Raw genomic sequence first — 16,743 nt, forward strand, 5'->3', positions numbered from 1 at the left:
TATATTTTTTAATATTTTTTTTAAGAACCTAGCCTATCACAAACTCTAGATTTTGAGGGATGCCACCTCAGATTCTGTAAATTGGAAATCCTTCCCAGCTGCATATTGAGCATTCTGAGTGGTCTAAAATATCCTAGATTTCAGTTTTGGCATAAAGAGGAATTGGAGTAACACCATCAATAGTAACATTTTTGAGTGTAAGTTACAATAAGTCTGACTGAAGATGTAACTTGGAACTAAAAAAGGATTTTTCATGTTTCCGTAATTTTCCCCAATAGTGATAGATGAGATCTTCAAAATAAATGAGTGTATTCAGTTTACTTTAAACAGTGACTTCTGTCTTTAACATCTAATCATATCAATGCAGACTTTATTGTCCTAAAAAGCTTGCATGTCAAAACGTTGTTATTCATGTTCATCCCAGTAGTGCCTAAAGACAATGTCAGTTCCAAACAGCTTGCCACCCAAGTAAATAAGACAGTCAGAGAACAGGGAATAATAGATACTAATAAAATCATCTCATACACCAATAGAACTACATAGGCTGTTGAGGATGGCCGTTGCTCATTCAAGTCTCTGTAATTCATAGACTAGCATAATACTGAGTCTTCTAATCTCAACATTTCATTTGTCTTCCTCTACACTGACTGATGTCTTCTTCCTTTTTCTACATTCTCTTCCTTAAAGAGGGGCAAGTATAAAACCCACTTTTATCTGTGCTATTGTCCAATGGAAGGACTTAGCAGTCAAAGAACAATTGACTTTCAATAGGTCTTAAGTTCATAAATGACTTTTAGCAGATCCTTGGCTATTCTTGATCTCTTGCTATCAGATAAGTGTGTTTTAATACTTCCTTTGGGGCTAGATCAATTGAATTCAGAAATCTTAGTGTACTGGTGAGGTCTGAAGATTTTTTTTCAAATTATGGATGAGATGGTTTGTTATCCAAGAAATTGATTCAAACAGCCTATTTTTAGATGCAAGAGAGCAGCTCATAAATTTGCTTTTAGGAAACACCAAGTTAGACAAGAGTCTGTGTTCAAGGGTTTCTTCATTTTACAACAAAAATTTCCTTTGGATTTTGTTGATATTAGTATCTGGGCACAACATACTTGGTTATATTTCTTCTTATTAATTAATTAATTACTAATAATTAATACTATTAAAAATTTGATAATTTAATTAATTAATTATATGTTCATTAATAGAATGTTCCCTAAAAGGTATTAATTTATCACTCTCCTATACAATTTATGGACTCATTTAGGAGTTATGAGATGCTGGGGACCATTCCCAAAAGGCTGTCTTGAGTCAAACGTATCTCTTCAGGGGGCTGGACACTTTAGCTGTTTTTTTTTTTTATTTCCTATTATTACTGGACTCAATGTCAGATAACAGTCCTGTGCTCATTTAATTGACTAATATGACTCGTGTGAACCAACCTGTGGTCTTTATGTACACACAGAGGTGCATGTTTGGTGGAACTAGATGCTTCTGAGGTTTGTTGTTGTTAGAGAAGATATCTAAACTTGCCTAAGATCTCATAGCGACTCTGAGGGACAAAGAGCTGGTCAGGCATACACAGACAATACAAAACTTCAGTTTTTCAAGATACAGCTGACAGTGGAGCAGCTGCTTACGTCTTTCTCATTTCTGAAGAGTTTGGAGTAAAGTATAACCCAAATCTAATGAGGAACTCTGAATGAGATAGCTGTATACCACAAATAGGTAGGTGTTCAAACATGTACTATTCATAAATGATTGTTTCTGGGAATTGTCTTGATCAGCATAACCATAAAATATGCCTTTCTCTCAGTACTGATTACAAACCTAAGTACTTAATTGTAACGTTTTATGTGACCCTATGAGGATTAAGTTCATCATGGTGCTCTAATTCTGGGAAGGATTCTTTTGGTCATTTTGGCCAGTCAGCTTAGAACCTCTGTAGAGTCAATGAAGAGAAATGATCACTTATAAGGCACATTTATCTTAGCTTGTCTGCATTTACTCAGAAGTGACAGTTCTACGCATTGCTCCTAATGTTAATCAAGCTTATATTAGACCATTTAAATTTCACCTGTTTTAAGTGATGTGAGTCTATTTCTCTGAATATGACCTCAGATGTCTAAAAATATGACCTTAAAATGTAAACAAGAAAATCCATTTCTTGAGATACCTATCGTTACTTGTAACCTATGGCTATGAATGGATTGGATAAGCTGACATATTCATTTTATGCAGCTATGGGTATTCCTTCAGCATTCAAAAAATGTTCAGATTCTGTAATTACTCATAATTGTTCAACTTAGAAGTGGAAATTCCCGTTAGATTAAGTTGCTTGAATTTCAGAGGTTGTTTTGTGAAAATTGATTTCCTAAGATTGTGTAATACCTTACATTAGCTTAGTAATAACTTTTTATTTACAAACACCAGTAATTTTATAATTTTCATCATGTTCATTGCATTTCTTTACTACTATATCAGAGAGAAAAACTTTGTGATCTCCCTATTCCTATTGCTTTTTTCTTTCCTGGTATTAAAAACTGTAGATCATGACAGCAGAATACCTTCTATGGAATAGAAATTGAACAATTACAATTTATTTGTAAAGGAAGCTCTTTAAAACCATCTTAGAATAACTTTCATATATCAGAGTTTAGAACCATAAACATGATGCTTACTCCAAAATATTGTGATGAATACTAAGTATAATAACCAACATAGGACAATATTAACATAAACCAAATGTTTAATTGAAATTTCTCATCATTGATTTTGTCTTCCACTTGTTATGCAACAGTAAATTGCCTGCAGAAGTACAGAAAAGTGAGAGAACCACAACAGGATTCCCAGAGGCTGAAACTTTTCCTTTCATTTCCAATTTGCCCCATTCTTTACAACTACACTTTGTCCAAAGAATTGGCATGTAAGTCTATCTGTTTTGATTGCCTTATTTCAAACTTGAGTTACTGGTGATGTTACTAGCCAATTCTCTCAATTCTCTCACTACTGAGTGATAAGCCTAATAGGAGAGAATGATGAATGATAGTAGAGGCAAGGCTCTAGACTAATTATAATTTTTAAAAAGAGACTGTGAAAGGAAACTAGTTCTTTGCCATCAGGGAAGGAAAGAAATATGAACATTTTTGGATCATGCAGCTCAGATGACTTAAGGCAATTCATAACCAACTACTAAAATAGAATATATTGTCAGCATCAGAAGTACAAGGTATAGTATCTGAAAACAGGTTTGTCAATGTATCTTCCTCAATTCAGTTGGGTAATAAAATGTATGTGTTAAACTGTGTAGTATTCAGAAATATGGGTAAATCAAGACTGTGAGTATGCCGCCACTGTAAATTAATCTTGTAAAGAACTGTAGATCTCTTTGAAGTGAAATTATGTTTACCAGGTTAGGTTTCTGACCTTTTGTTTTAAAGACAGAGGGATCTGAGTACAAAAGCAGCTGGACTTGATACTGAAAGCCACAAAGGAAGGGCCCTGCATGTCTTTGTGTTTTATCTTTATGGAATCACAGCATTTTCATTGTCTAGTGCTCCTTCAGTTATGTCATGATGTTCAGTCATCAGGTGTTCCTGGATCAAATCATCCTTTCAGAACTAGTTTGTTTAGATATGGCTCTTCCATACCTATGCTTGTTTGTACACTGAGGGATTTTATAAATCTGATTGGACCAGTGGCTACGTAGTGGTCCTCCAGGGAATATGCTGTTGCTGTCATCAAAAAAAAGGATTATATTCCAATTCAGTTTTGATCAAAACTCTGGATGCCAGGAAGCACAATGTAGTCAGTTTTCTTCTAAATGCAATGAAGCACAGATGAGATCTGATGCAGAACCTAGTACAAAGATATACAATATGGACAGATGTAAGCTCAAATTCATACCCTTCACAATGACACCCTTTATACGAGAAGAGGTATTACCTTTTCTGAATTGTCTTATTTCTAGCATCAAAAGTAATATTTATCCACTTAAAGATGCTTCACAATACTGCTTGCATAAAGTATACTTCAACTCTCATCAAAATCTGAGTTTGTAGCACTATTGTGAGCTGCTAAGGATTTCCCCTTTTTAATCAGTCTAAAAGTCACTGCACTTCACCAGCAGACAAAATTGTTTCTCTGTGAGATTTTCAAACATACCTGCAACATAAAATTATCAGTCCTTTTTAGTGATAAATTTAAGAATACCTAATTTAAGGCTTCCAGATTTAAGGTTGTGGTACCTAATAAAACATTAAGAACAGAAATAAGTTGTAAATATGTGTGATACACACATACTGAGAAAGCCTCCTTGAGTACAGTGTCACTGTAATTTTTAAATATTAATGGTATGGTGTAAATGTCATCAGCATGGATTATGTCTAGAGCTGATATTGACACTTTATGGTCTGCTTTCAGAGAAAGGAAACAGTCCTGAATAAGTTGTCATGGTAATAGATAGTGTAAAGAAGCCTCAGGTAGATAAATGAAAGCAGAGTCAGAGTGGGATTCACTTGAGTCACTACAATAATCTAGAGTTATCCTAGATTCATAGAGTACTCCTCCTAATCTTCAGCTATTGTGTAAGAAAAGCACGGATTTCCCATGTGTTCTGGCTCTCAGCTCCACGTTTGTACATCAGGTGAATTAGAGTATCTCAGATAACATGTAATAACCTATACTTAAGCAAATCATCCCTCAGTCAGACTCCTTCTTTTTCATATATCTAGGTATGCCTGTTCCTCTCTCTGTAGCTCATCTTCTTTTACTTCTTTTACAGTGAATGCCTTTCTGAAATGTGCTTCTTCCAGCATCTCACGTTGTTTTTCAGCTGGAATATTTGCAGCTGTGTCCAGATCAAGGTTTCAAAATCACAGAATCACTAGGTTGGAAAAGACCTCCAGGATCATCAAGTCCAACCATTCCTATCAGTCACTAAACCATGTCCCTGAGCATCTCATCCTTATGCTTTGTAACCATCATAATATAGGCAACCGTGCACATTACTACCAGAAAAGGCCTCAAAACTATACCTTCAGCTTCTTTCCAGAAATCAGTCCACCATATTGGTGCCTTCAGAGGTGAATCTAGAGAATAAGCTAGAACTCCAAGGAAATATTGCATAATTGAATACTGGTACAGCTGAGGAGTTTTCAATATCCTTTATGCATATCTTCATCATTATTTCACTTGGGATTTAAAAGTATGTAACATAAATGCATTCCTTTCCTTCTCCTTTCAGTTCTTACTACCACCCTTCCTATTCCATTAGATGTCAGTGTAACTTATAGGTTGTTTCATTGGTGAAGCACTTTGACATAAATCCCATACATTTCCATGTCTTTATTTGCATGAAATTAGAACACAAATATTGTTACAATGCAGAGATCATAAGTGAGAAAAAAAAAAACAAAAACCACAACGATGTTAGTGATGGTGAACCATGAAGCACAGACTCTCCAGGATTCTTGACTTCTTCAACTGAACCCTGCAATTTTAATGAGGTTTGGTTAGGGTTTAAGATGGAAATCAGGATCTGTTGTAGTTACTTAATGCATGAGGTCTCAGGGAGATGCTCAAACTATTATGATAATATACGAATGACAGGATTCTATCGCTGACAGCTGGGCGTTTTTATACATGGATGTGGCACTACATCCATGTGTAACAATTTGTCCTGCCAGTCAAAACTCTTGTCAAATATTGATCTGACATCAGATTCATGTATAACAAGATTTTTGACTGACAGTTCAGCAACTGCCCAGAACTAAACCAGAACCCCACTGTTTTTAAAAGCTTATGCTGTCAGCCAGTAATCTGGCTCTTCTGTAGTGTTTACCCACATCTGCTGTGTCTTGCACCTTTAATTTTATACATTAAAATAATTCTTTAAATTGATAACATTACAATGATTGGATTTAACTTCTTAATGAAATTTTAAAGATAAAAGCTGGTGTAGCTATGTTAAGAAATGCTATAGAAAAACATGCCTGGCAGCTTCAATTTCAATACAGACATATGGGATATCAAAACAGCAGGAAAATAAAGCAAAAAGGCTGAGGGGAAATAAGGTGATGTGTGTGAGAAAAACATATTAGACATGCGGTCCCCAGCAAAAACTGCCATCATGATTTTTTAAGTTTATGGAAACTTGAACAGAAGGAGAGCCTCATCATGTCTGCTTGCTTATCTTTTACAGTATTTATGCTATTCTGAAGGATCTTTCTGGATTCTACTTATTAGGAAGAGGAAGAAGAGGGGAGAGCAGCATCAGTTTTACTAAGCTTTGGCAGGCTTGAGCAAAGGATGTTGTCGCAGCCATGAGACAGAGAGAGAATAAGAAAGCACATAAGCTAGAGTGAAAACATTAGGAATTCATCATAGAAACTGCCATGAAACCTGAATCAGTCAAGATGTATCACCAGCAACAGAGAATTACTCAGGCAATATCAGTCATTGAAAGCAGCCTACGATGTGGCTCAGAATTTTATTACAGAAATACCTTCAATAGCACAAGTATCGTTTTATGTTCACCTTTAGAAATCACACTAGCTAACGCTGTCTGTTTTAGTAATTGCAGGCAAAAATAAACACATTCAAAAGAACTTGTTCTGTCATACAAAAGTTCCTGGTTGTTAAACAGAAAAAGGTCTAACAAATAGTTTTTCAGGTCAGTAGTGTATTATGATCAGCAGTTTAATACAAATGGGAACCTCATCACTGATGTCAGTTGGCTGTGGATCAGGCTGCAAGGGATCTCACCTACTTCACAGGTTGCCTTCCCTCCTTTACTCCAACCGCTTTGAATTAATCTGACGACCCAAGGCATCCACTACAAGGATGCAAAGTACCCGTTAATGTAGTCTAACTGGTTTGTTAAGTCAGGTTTATGGCTCCTTTGTGTTGCTCAAGTATTGCAAAGCATCCAGAACACATCAAGTCTGAAAGCTATAGAGACAGATTTTAAACACATATAAACAAGTATGCACCATTTCTCCGGTGCTTATCTTCTATTTATTCAGCATCCTAAGACACTTAAAAAAACCCGTTAATTGAACCCTACAATAGCTCTGCATGCATTTCACTTGGGAGCAATCTATGTCTGCTTTATGCTTAGATGAGCAGTTGCACAGGGATGAGACAGCTTGCTTGGTTAGTTCTGTCTTTGCAATTATATTTCTATATTATTGGTTTCCAATTACTATTGCTGCTCAAATGAATAACCAGGTAAACAGAAGGACTGAAGAAGAGAGGTACGGACAAACAGTCAAATATAAATGTCTGTACATACATACATACATACATGCATTTCTCTTTAAAAATATCAGATTCAGAGGTGGAATATGAAGATGTCCAGAGTCAGAAAATTAAAGAACTAGAGTACTTTCAGCTAAACTACTGAAACCAGCTCTCAGCTTTACTAATGGGGTTTGATGCTGTTGTGTTATGAGACAACAATTAATTGGTGGGTAAATGAGTTACATTTGTCTCCCTTAGCTACATATGCCCCAGGATAGGGGAAAAGTAGGAAAAACCTCTTTGTCAGTGTGAGGATTTTTGTGTGCTGTTTGTGTTTTATTCAGTGCAATCCATTATTAATTCTTACATTCCTAAAACCTCCAGCAATGTTGAAACCAGCACTTTCAACTTCAGCCTGAGCCATAGTATCTATTAAGTCAGGGCTTTGAAATTGCTACATTTGAAACCACTCTCAAATCAGAGAATCTGGTAAATCTCTCTAGCCTGTGCATACGTCTGTGAAAAGGCTTGTTTTCAAAGAACCTCATTTTTTTCATCTGGGTTGAGCGTAGCTTTAGCCTGACTGCTGATACTTCAGAGGTTTCCAGCTACAGTCAGATGTGGCTTAGGCTGAATTTAAGGTTGTAGTTTCAACCAAGAATAAAACTTTTTGTTCTTGATACTTTTAGTTACTTTAAAATTAATTCTAAATCACAACATGTTCTAGTGCAGTGAGTGGAAAAGTGTACATTTTTATTTTGGATGTTGAGAGTGGTGAGTGTAACAAAAGCACACAGTAAGTGATTATAAAACAATCAGAAAATCAGTAGAGTGTCTGCTTAAAAAAAAACCAACCAAAACCACAAACAAACACATTTATATAAACAGATTTATACAGAACTATTGTATTTCAAATAGAAGGAACACATATTGCAAAATCCAGACGAGTGTTCTGGGTGCTTTTTGCTACACCAGTCAGCACCTGGATCTAGCAGTAATTCCAGTAACTTTTTTTTCTATGGCTTATACATTTTCCTAATCTTGGAATATGCACAGGTATATTTCAGGAGGTTGTCACAGTATGATTTTATTTGGAATTTCTTTTTTTCTTCTGTGCTGTGGGGTTTTGTCTTTCATTTTCTTGGGTTATAACATCTGTCAGTTCTGTTTTATGGGTTTGTTTGTCTACAGAAAATGGAAAAAGTAATGATTGTGCCAAGAGAGCTCTTTTTCTACCAATATCTATGTATCATTTTATATGACCATGAAGAATGGCCATTTATGACTTGCTTACAATGAAGACAATGTACCTGATGCTGATATCAGTTACACCAATGTAAACCAAAAGAAGCTTCACTGTATTTCACCAATGTAATATTAAAGTAAGGTTTGAGGAAAAGATTTTTAAAGTCAGAAAGACTATGAAAAAATGTCTATGTGAGTTCAAATATTGTTTTAAATTAATAATTTTAAATTAGTTTAAAATCTCTTATTTTCTCCCCCAGAGAGAAATGGACTCCCCTAAGATTCTAGGTGGACATAAGAGGAATAACACAATCTAGACCTTTCAACTGCTTTGAGAATACTAGATTTCTCATGCGTCACATTATGCCTCTAAACCGTGTAGATCTCTCATGGCAGCTTCACATGCTGTCCTGAGTTATTAACTCCAGTACGAAGCCTGAGGAGCTGCTGAGTAACTTCCACTCCAACACAGTTTCTACATTGGCTTTGTTGGGCTTCTGCATGGAAGGCAGATGTTTTAGAAGAAGTCATAGAATCATAGAATCATAGAAACACTAGGTTGGAAAAGACCCACAGGATCATCAGTCCAACCATTCCTATCAAACACTAAACCATGCCCCTTAGTACCTTCTCCATCTGTCCCTTAAACACCTCCAGGGAAGGTGACTCAAACACCACTCTGGGTAGCCTGTTCCAGTGCCCAATGACCCTTTCTGTAAAAATTTTTTTCCTGATGTCCAGCCTAAATCTCCCCTGGTGGAGCTTGAGGCCTTTCCCTCTCGTCCTGTCCCCTGTCACTTGGGATAAGAGGCCTGCACCCTCTTCTCTACAACCTCCTTTCAGGTAGTTGTAGAGAGCAATGAGGTCTCCCCTCAGCCTCCTCTTCTCCAGGCTAAACAACCCCAGTTCCCTCAGCCACTCCTTATACAACTTGTTCTCCAGCCCCTTCACCAGCTTCATTACTCTTCTCTGGACTCGCTCCAGAGCCTCAACATCCTTCTTGTGTTGAGGGGCCCAGAACTGAACACAGGATTCGAGGAGCAGTCTCACCAGTGCCGAGTACAGAGGCAGAATAACCTCCCTGGACCTGCTGGTCACGCTGTTTCTGATACAAGCCAAGATGCCATTGGCCTTCTTGGCCACCTGGGCACACTGCTGGCTCATGTTCAGTCGGCTGTCAACCAACACCCCCAGGTCCCTCTCCTCCAGGCAGTTTTCTAGGCAGACTTCTCCTAGTCTGTAGCACTGCATAGGGTTGTTGTGCCCCAAGTGCAGGACCCGGCATTTGGCCTTGTTAAACCTCATGCCATTGGTCTCATCCAATAATAATAAGCCAATAAGGATTCTTTGGAAGCTCAATTCAGATATCAAAAAATTACTACTCTTCACAGCCTTATCCAGTCTGTGTTTGGTGAACAGAAAGAGAATAAAGTTGAGGAAACATCCCAAACAAGCGGCTTTGTGCTTTGGCCACATTTATATTTACAAAGATGGATTCTTTGAAAAAGAAAAGTGAAAAATGCCAAATGAAAACAAAGTTGGTTGAGAATTTTACTGCTCTACAGCAGTTTGTGTCTGTGTCCCAGGATGAGTTTTATGTGAATCTTCTCTCTGTGTTTTTATGTCAGTGTAATAGTGGCAGTACTGCTTTTGTAGGTTGGGTTGAAAACTTCTGAGAATTATTTCTGAGGTACTTTGACACTGAAGTGATGGGTATTTACATAAACTGAGATACAAGTTCAATATTTAAAATTTCCTAATTGAATTGTATATCAGGCCAGCAAGATGTACACTGGATGGACTGATTTTCAGCAGCTGAAGCAGTGTATGATGAAAACCTTAGAGTGATAAGTAAGGCAATGAAGGAACTTTTAAGGTAGCTTAATTTCTTCACCACCTCTGCACTAGAAAATTTACATTGAGTCAGGATCTCGGTTCCTTCCAAACAGAGAAAACGAAAGAAATGTACGATAGAGGAATAGCTTCCTAGTATATTTTGCAAATAGTTGGTTGATGCCAGGTTGCTGAAATTTGTCATGCGTATCACCAAGGTACTTAATTTCTAACTTTCTAGCTGCAGATCATGGACCAAATTGACACAGGATCATATCCATAACCAGACACATTGTCAAAATTGTAGATATTCACAAACATGAACATTTCCAGTGGGATGTATAGCTAACATATTCCCCCCCAGTGTGTGCATCAGGTTATTTGCAAATACCTATTTTTCTTAGTGAAAGGATCTTCCTTTTGCATGCCAAAATATCCTCCACTCTCCTTTACATACGGTTGCACATGTGAGGAACTCACTTTATGGAATATATATGCACAATCTGAAAATAACTTATTTTCTGTGGAGGTGCAGACAAAGTGGCTGGGTGAATATTTCTGGCTATTGTCATCATCTGGATAAAAATACTTCTCTCCAAAATCTTTGTGCTGGCATTAATACTCTCAGTAATACAAAGCTGAAAAGACAAACAAAAGAGAAAAAATACATGCAGGAAACTATTATGCAGGAATACCTGTGTCTTAAAATGAGAAGTAATAATGTTGCCGGAATCAATAGATTTTTGAAAAAACAGACTTTGTTCAAATCTTTGAAGAAATCTGAACTCCATCCATGGAATTGTATTTGGCCTTTGCTGTTAAACTGAAGGCAAATATAATTAGTGAAATTCTGGTCTCATGGAATTCAATGTATAACACTCAAATGATTTCAGTGGGTCAAAAATTTCAGACTGCATGTATATGTTGATGACATGTTTGTTTGAATTTAGAAATAGTTTTCTGCATAGTTAGAATAGTTTTGAGTACTTAAATTGGAACTCATAATAAAAAATGGAAAGCAAAATCATTTGTTCCTCTCCAAAGAAATGGAGAAGGGTCTGGCTTTATTGAGTTTTTCATTCTATTTTATGGATTGCTAGGAAGAATAGAAGTAGTCTCTACCTGTTTATTCAGCACTAAGAAGACTTTTCTTACTACCTTGGCTTGGTGCATGTGAAGGGTTAGACAGACCAAAGAAATGGAACTCAAAGACAAGAGACTGATAAAGTCAGCAACTGCTACAGATGCCAGTGAATATAGTTTTAACTCCTGAAAAAAGAAGACTTTCCTTCTCTATGCTTTCACTTCAAATCAGTTTTATGCGTTCATCTCCATACTGTTTGTTAGTTTCTTGCTTAATTCTTTACATTAGAAAATATGTGTAGGAGTGAAATTTTGTTGTACAACACAAGGGTCCTACTAATGAAATCTGAGTAAGCCGTTGGTAAAAATTATCATAAATGAAAGTGATGAGAAATATCTGATGCTAAGCAAATGCAATGACATTGTTATTAAAATGTATGTATCTACAATTCAGTTATATTAGGTAAAGTTCTGGGCAATCTTTTCCAGACTTTTAAAAGTCATGATTCACTGTTGTGAGATAAATGTTGCAGACATGGGTATTACAATCTGGAATTGTACAAAATGGTATGACATTACTGAATAAAATTGTGTAAATTGTTATAACTTTTACTATTTTATGTAATTCCATTTTAAAAAAGCTGCAGAGAAAAGTCAGAAATAGCAGAAAGTAGGGTTAATTCTATCAGATTTCCAAGGGAGTCACTCCTTTAGAAAGTTTTGATGTTATACTTTAAAGATTATTACAAATTAATAATTTTTTTTTTGTCTAGAAGAAAATAGTGCCTGTAATGCAATTGCTATGTCAAAACTAGCCATTAAATAGGTCTGGAAGATTGTAGAAATGCAGATTTCTACTACATGCTGAGCATTCATCCTGAAACAAATGAATATTCAGTTGACTCTTGTAACCTAACCTAATTACCCATAAAGCCACAGATAGGTTTCACTTGACCCTAAACTTTAAACACTTAGCTGCCCCTTTGCCTGACGACAAAGTGATAATGCAATTATTTGTGTACCAAAGCAGAAAAAGGTTGATCCCCAGTAATATGTCAGTGAGGTGCATAACATGGAAAAAACCTCAACATTTTTTGAGAAATTCCATTATATTTTTAATTATCTGCCTAAGAAGTGTAGGACTCTTCTAAACATCCTATAAAATAATAACTATCCTAGCCTTAAGCTGTACCAGCTATAAGGGAAAGGAGGGAAATAAAATAGATAAAAGAATCATGAGGGAAATAGAAAAAAAAGTCCCTTCACCTAGGCTTAATCCAAGTTACAACATGTTTACTTTCATTCTGTGCTTAAGACAAAATCCCTGATATCAGTAGATATGTGCCTGCATAAGAAAGCAGTTAAAATTGATGAAAGGTCTCTTGATATGATCTTTTATTTTAACAATGAGGGAAAGGTCTGACAAGGTAAATGTCCAAACACTGTCAGCTCTAGCTAAGAGAAATGCATAATAAATAGAATTTATATCATAGGAAATCTTAGAAAAGCTGGAAAGTTGCATCTGTACTTTCTGTATTTTAATATATCTATATTTTCTAGGGAAGGATTTTGCCATCTCACTTTAGCAACTAGGATTTTTTTCTGTTTTAGTAAGAATTCTCTGTGGACTGTGTTCCCAATGACTGTAGATATCAGCTGAAGATCAGTAGAGTTGCTTCAGCCTTGCTTTCCTCTTCTTGGGCTTGCAGATATACAAATATACACCTTTTATTTGTTGACTTGATTAGAAAATGATCTCCCCCTATTTTCAGTTATAACTTCACGTTCTTCAGTAACAACACTTGTGGAAATTGCTCCTGGCTGTTACTTTAGTCTTCCTTGCCTCTTTTTTAAAGGTTTATTATTTCCACTAAGGTTCTTTTGATGACCTGGCCCAACTCCTAGCTTGACTGGGGAGAATGGTGTCTTACAACACAGGGAACAAAGAGCAGAGACTAGAAGTTTGCAAAGTCCTTTATTTGGAGATTATGTGACTCCTCTCCTGCTCTAACATCAAAATTTGGGTGAGATCCAGACTCACTGTTCTCCTACTTATGATTTAATCATTCTGAGAATGGACAAAAGTATGCTTCAACCCTGTTTTAAAAGTGAAAAGTTCTGCCTTTAGCTCACCCTTATTACCCATATACTCTAAGTCTTCTTGTTTTTATACATCTCCCTTGTTTCTGTTTGTAATGCTGACACTGACCAGTAGTGCAAAGAGCACAAGGCACCTGAAATACTCCTTCAAATTCTTACTCCAGTGAAAAAACCTGCTGTTTGGAAAAGAATGGAAGCATCATAGAATCATAGAATCATAGAATAACCAGGTTGGAAGAGACCCACTGGATCATCGAGTCCAACCATTCCTATCAAACACTAAACCATGTCCCTTAGCACCTCGTCCACCCGTGCCTTGAACACCTCCAGGGAAGGTGACTCAACCACCTCCCTGGGCAGCCTGTTCCAGTGCCCAATGACCCTTTCTGTGAAGAATTTTTTCCTAATGTCCAGCCTAAATCTCCCCTGGTGGAGCTTGAGGCCATTTCCTCTTGTCCTGTCCCCTGTCACTTGGGAGAAGAGGCCAGCACCCTCCTCTCTACAACCTCCTTTCAGGTAGTTGTAGAGAGCAGAAATGCTTTCCTGGTCATTTCCACTAGAGGGAATTAAGACTGTAAAGCTTGGGAATAACAAAACCCAGGGTGATGCTGCCAACTTGTCTATCATGATTAGTAATGTTGCAGCAGGGGATTGTTCACTTGTTTCCTAGAAGATAGTAAAGGAGTGTGCTATTTCCTACTTTTCAAATTGTGAATCTTAGAGGGAATCTTACAAAGCAAGTGTTTATGTTTTCCCTTTTAAAGCGAAGTGGCTCACAAATGCCATGATTCCAGGCATCACAGTGAAAATACAGTACAGATCGCATGTAGCTTCAGGACGTAGAAGCTAGTAAAACTTTGGGTTTGTGCCACTTGAGCTCCATGTGAATGACCAAAGGAAGAGATAACAAAAAACAATGTCAAAGCAGAGACTGTGTTCATCCATATTTGGGAGAAATAGATCAATTCTATAGCTCTAAGAAGAATATTGGCTCACCCAGGAAATCCTTGATTCCTCACTCTACTCAAAGTATTCCTCTTTCTGCCTTGCTTAACACCTCTTCTACACGTGAAAAAGATGCTTAATTTTGACAAAACGTGGCTTGAAAGCATATGTGAAATATCGTGTTGAAAACCAGATAAAAAGTGGATGTATTTGCTTAAAATGGCAAATTTCCATTATACTACATCTGTTGCTTAGGAAAAGCAGATGTAGAAATCGAAGAATTATTATTTGAGTATCTCTGGTTGCCGACGAGAATATTTTAAGAAACAAAGTTACTGAAGAGTGTGGGTCAAAATCAGCTTTGGTGTAGGTTGGCGTATCTTCCCTTGTCTTCAAGGAAAATTGCACTAATGTAAAAATAAGTGTTTCCATATATGTCACTTTCCTTTTAAAATGAGTAACTGGGGAATTATTTTAAAAGCAGGAAAGTTTTCAGATTACCTGCTGCTAATGTTGAAGAGATGCACATAGTATTCTGGTAGGTAATTTATGGAGAGGTATTTTTGTGTTTAACCTGTTAGGGGTTTCAAAAAGACACTGTCCTGCAGCTAAAATGGTTGTGAATCCTCCTACTTGTAAATTGCAACATTCCTGCTGAAATTATTGCTTTTATAATGTCTTCAAAAGTGACACTATACTCTCTGCAGGCAAACAAGAAAGAAAGAAAGAAAGGAAGAACCCAAACATAAAACCTCAAGCAAAAAACAAGTCATGTTTCAAGGCTGAAGAATTAATTTTTTTTTCCAGATGTACCAAAATCCACCCTGCTAAATCTATGTAGATTTATTAACTTAAAGACAGAATTTGTAGGGAAGTCAGAAAAAAAAAACCCAAACAGAACCCAACCCACCCCAAAGCAAACAAACAAATAAATCCCCCAACTCCCTGAGCCAAACCAAACAATGAAAGAACAGGTTGAGTAGATATTTTATTTACATATAACTTTTTAATTTAAACATTTGAGGTCTTCTGTCAATGTTATCCACTGCATTATACAGTTTTAAGAAAACCTAACTAACCAGGGATGACGGTATTGTCTGTCTGGGTTTCTTAATTGGATATGCTCACATGATGGGAGCGTTCATGTGACTCAGCCAGCACTGGCAATGATTATCTTCTGTTGAGGTTGTTGCAGGGAATAATTCAGACTGTATTGAGCCACAGAACAAGAAAGAACGAGGTAGATACAAATTAAGTATTTGATAAATTTCAGCTTTAACTTGTCTTCCCAAGCACACACAGGGATTGAGTCCTCAGAGTTAAGTTTATGTCTTCCCACGTAAGACCTGGAGAGAGCTAAGAAACTCAGAGCTGAATCCAGGAAACCTCTGGGCTGTCCAAGGAGTTGCCTTGATAAAAGCATGGGAATCACTGTATACAAGTCTATATCTAAGAGCCTTACTGTCTCTGAAGTCTGCTGCCTTATCTGAAAATGCCTTCAGCCACTTATGATCCCTGACATAGTACTCTGCCCAGAAGGTAAGTTGCTTACTTACAGCTCCTCTTTCAAAGAATGGAACTCTCCCCTGTGGTAGTGATTACAATGCTCCAGTTGCCCAATTTAGTAGGATCGTATAAGAGACATTTATATACCAGGAATTCTCCAGGTTCAGAAGAGGGGTTGGGTGGGAGGGATGAGGGGTTGATCCTGAAGGAGCCAGCCTCACATCTCTTTTCCTTACCTTCAGGGTTTTATATACAGTGAGTTTAACAAAATCTCCTCCCTGTAGAAATAAAAATGTATGAGGAGTGATCCTGTCCTGTGGATCATCATACTTGCAGTTCTTGTGTGGCAAGTTAAAAAGTTTACCAGTTGTATTATGCAGACGTTTATAAGAAGACTAAGTTTGTAGTGGCTAAAACCCCTTTCCCAGTGAACAAAATACTATTACTATAGTCATAGAATTGTTATATATATTTCACCTACCAATTGTTGTGATGCTGAGAAAATTATGGAGAAATTGTATGCTTCTGTACTACTTGGGAGAAAGGTGATTATCCTGGGGATGTCTGCTTTACAGTTTATTGCTTCTTTGCTTTGGAGACACTGCATGGGGAATACCTGGGAGTGAAATCCAGCTGGCTATGTCCAGAAATATGCAAGATACAGTGAACCATCCAGGAGAAATAAATGCTTCTAAGGAGCAGTTAGAGTACTATCCTAAGGTAGGTGTCTAAAATAGGTATGTTGTATTGCACCTTAAACTATCATTTCTCTTTCATTTGCTGTAAAAG

This window comes from Phaenicophaeus curvirostris, chromosome 1, assembly GCF_032191515.1.
Source record: "Phaenicophaeus curvirostris isolate KB17595 chromosome 1, BPBGC_Pcur_1.0, whole genome shotgun sequence".
NCBI classification, from domain to species: domain Eukaryota; kingdom Metazoa; phylum Chordata; class Aves; order Cuculiformes; family Cuculidae; genus Phaenicophaeus; species Phaenicophaeus curvirostris.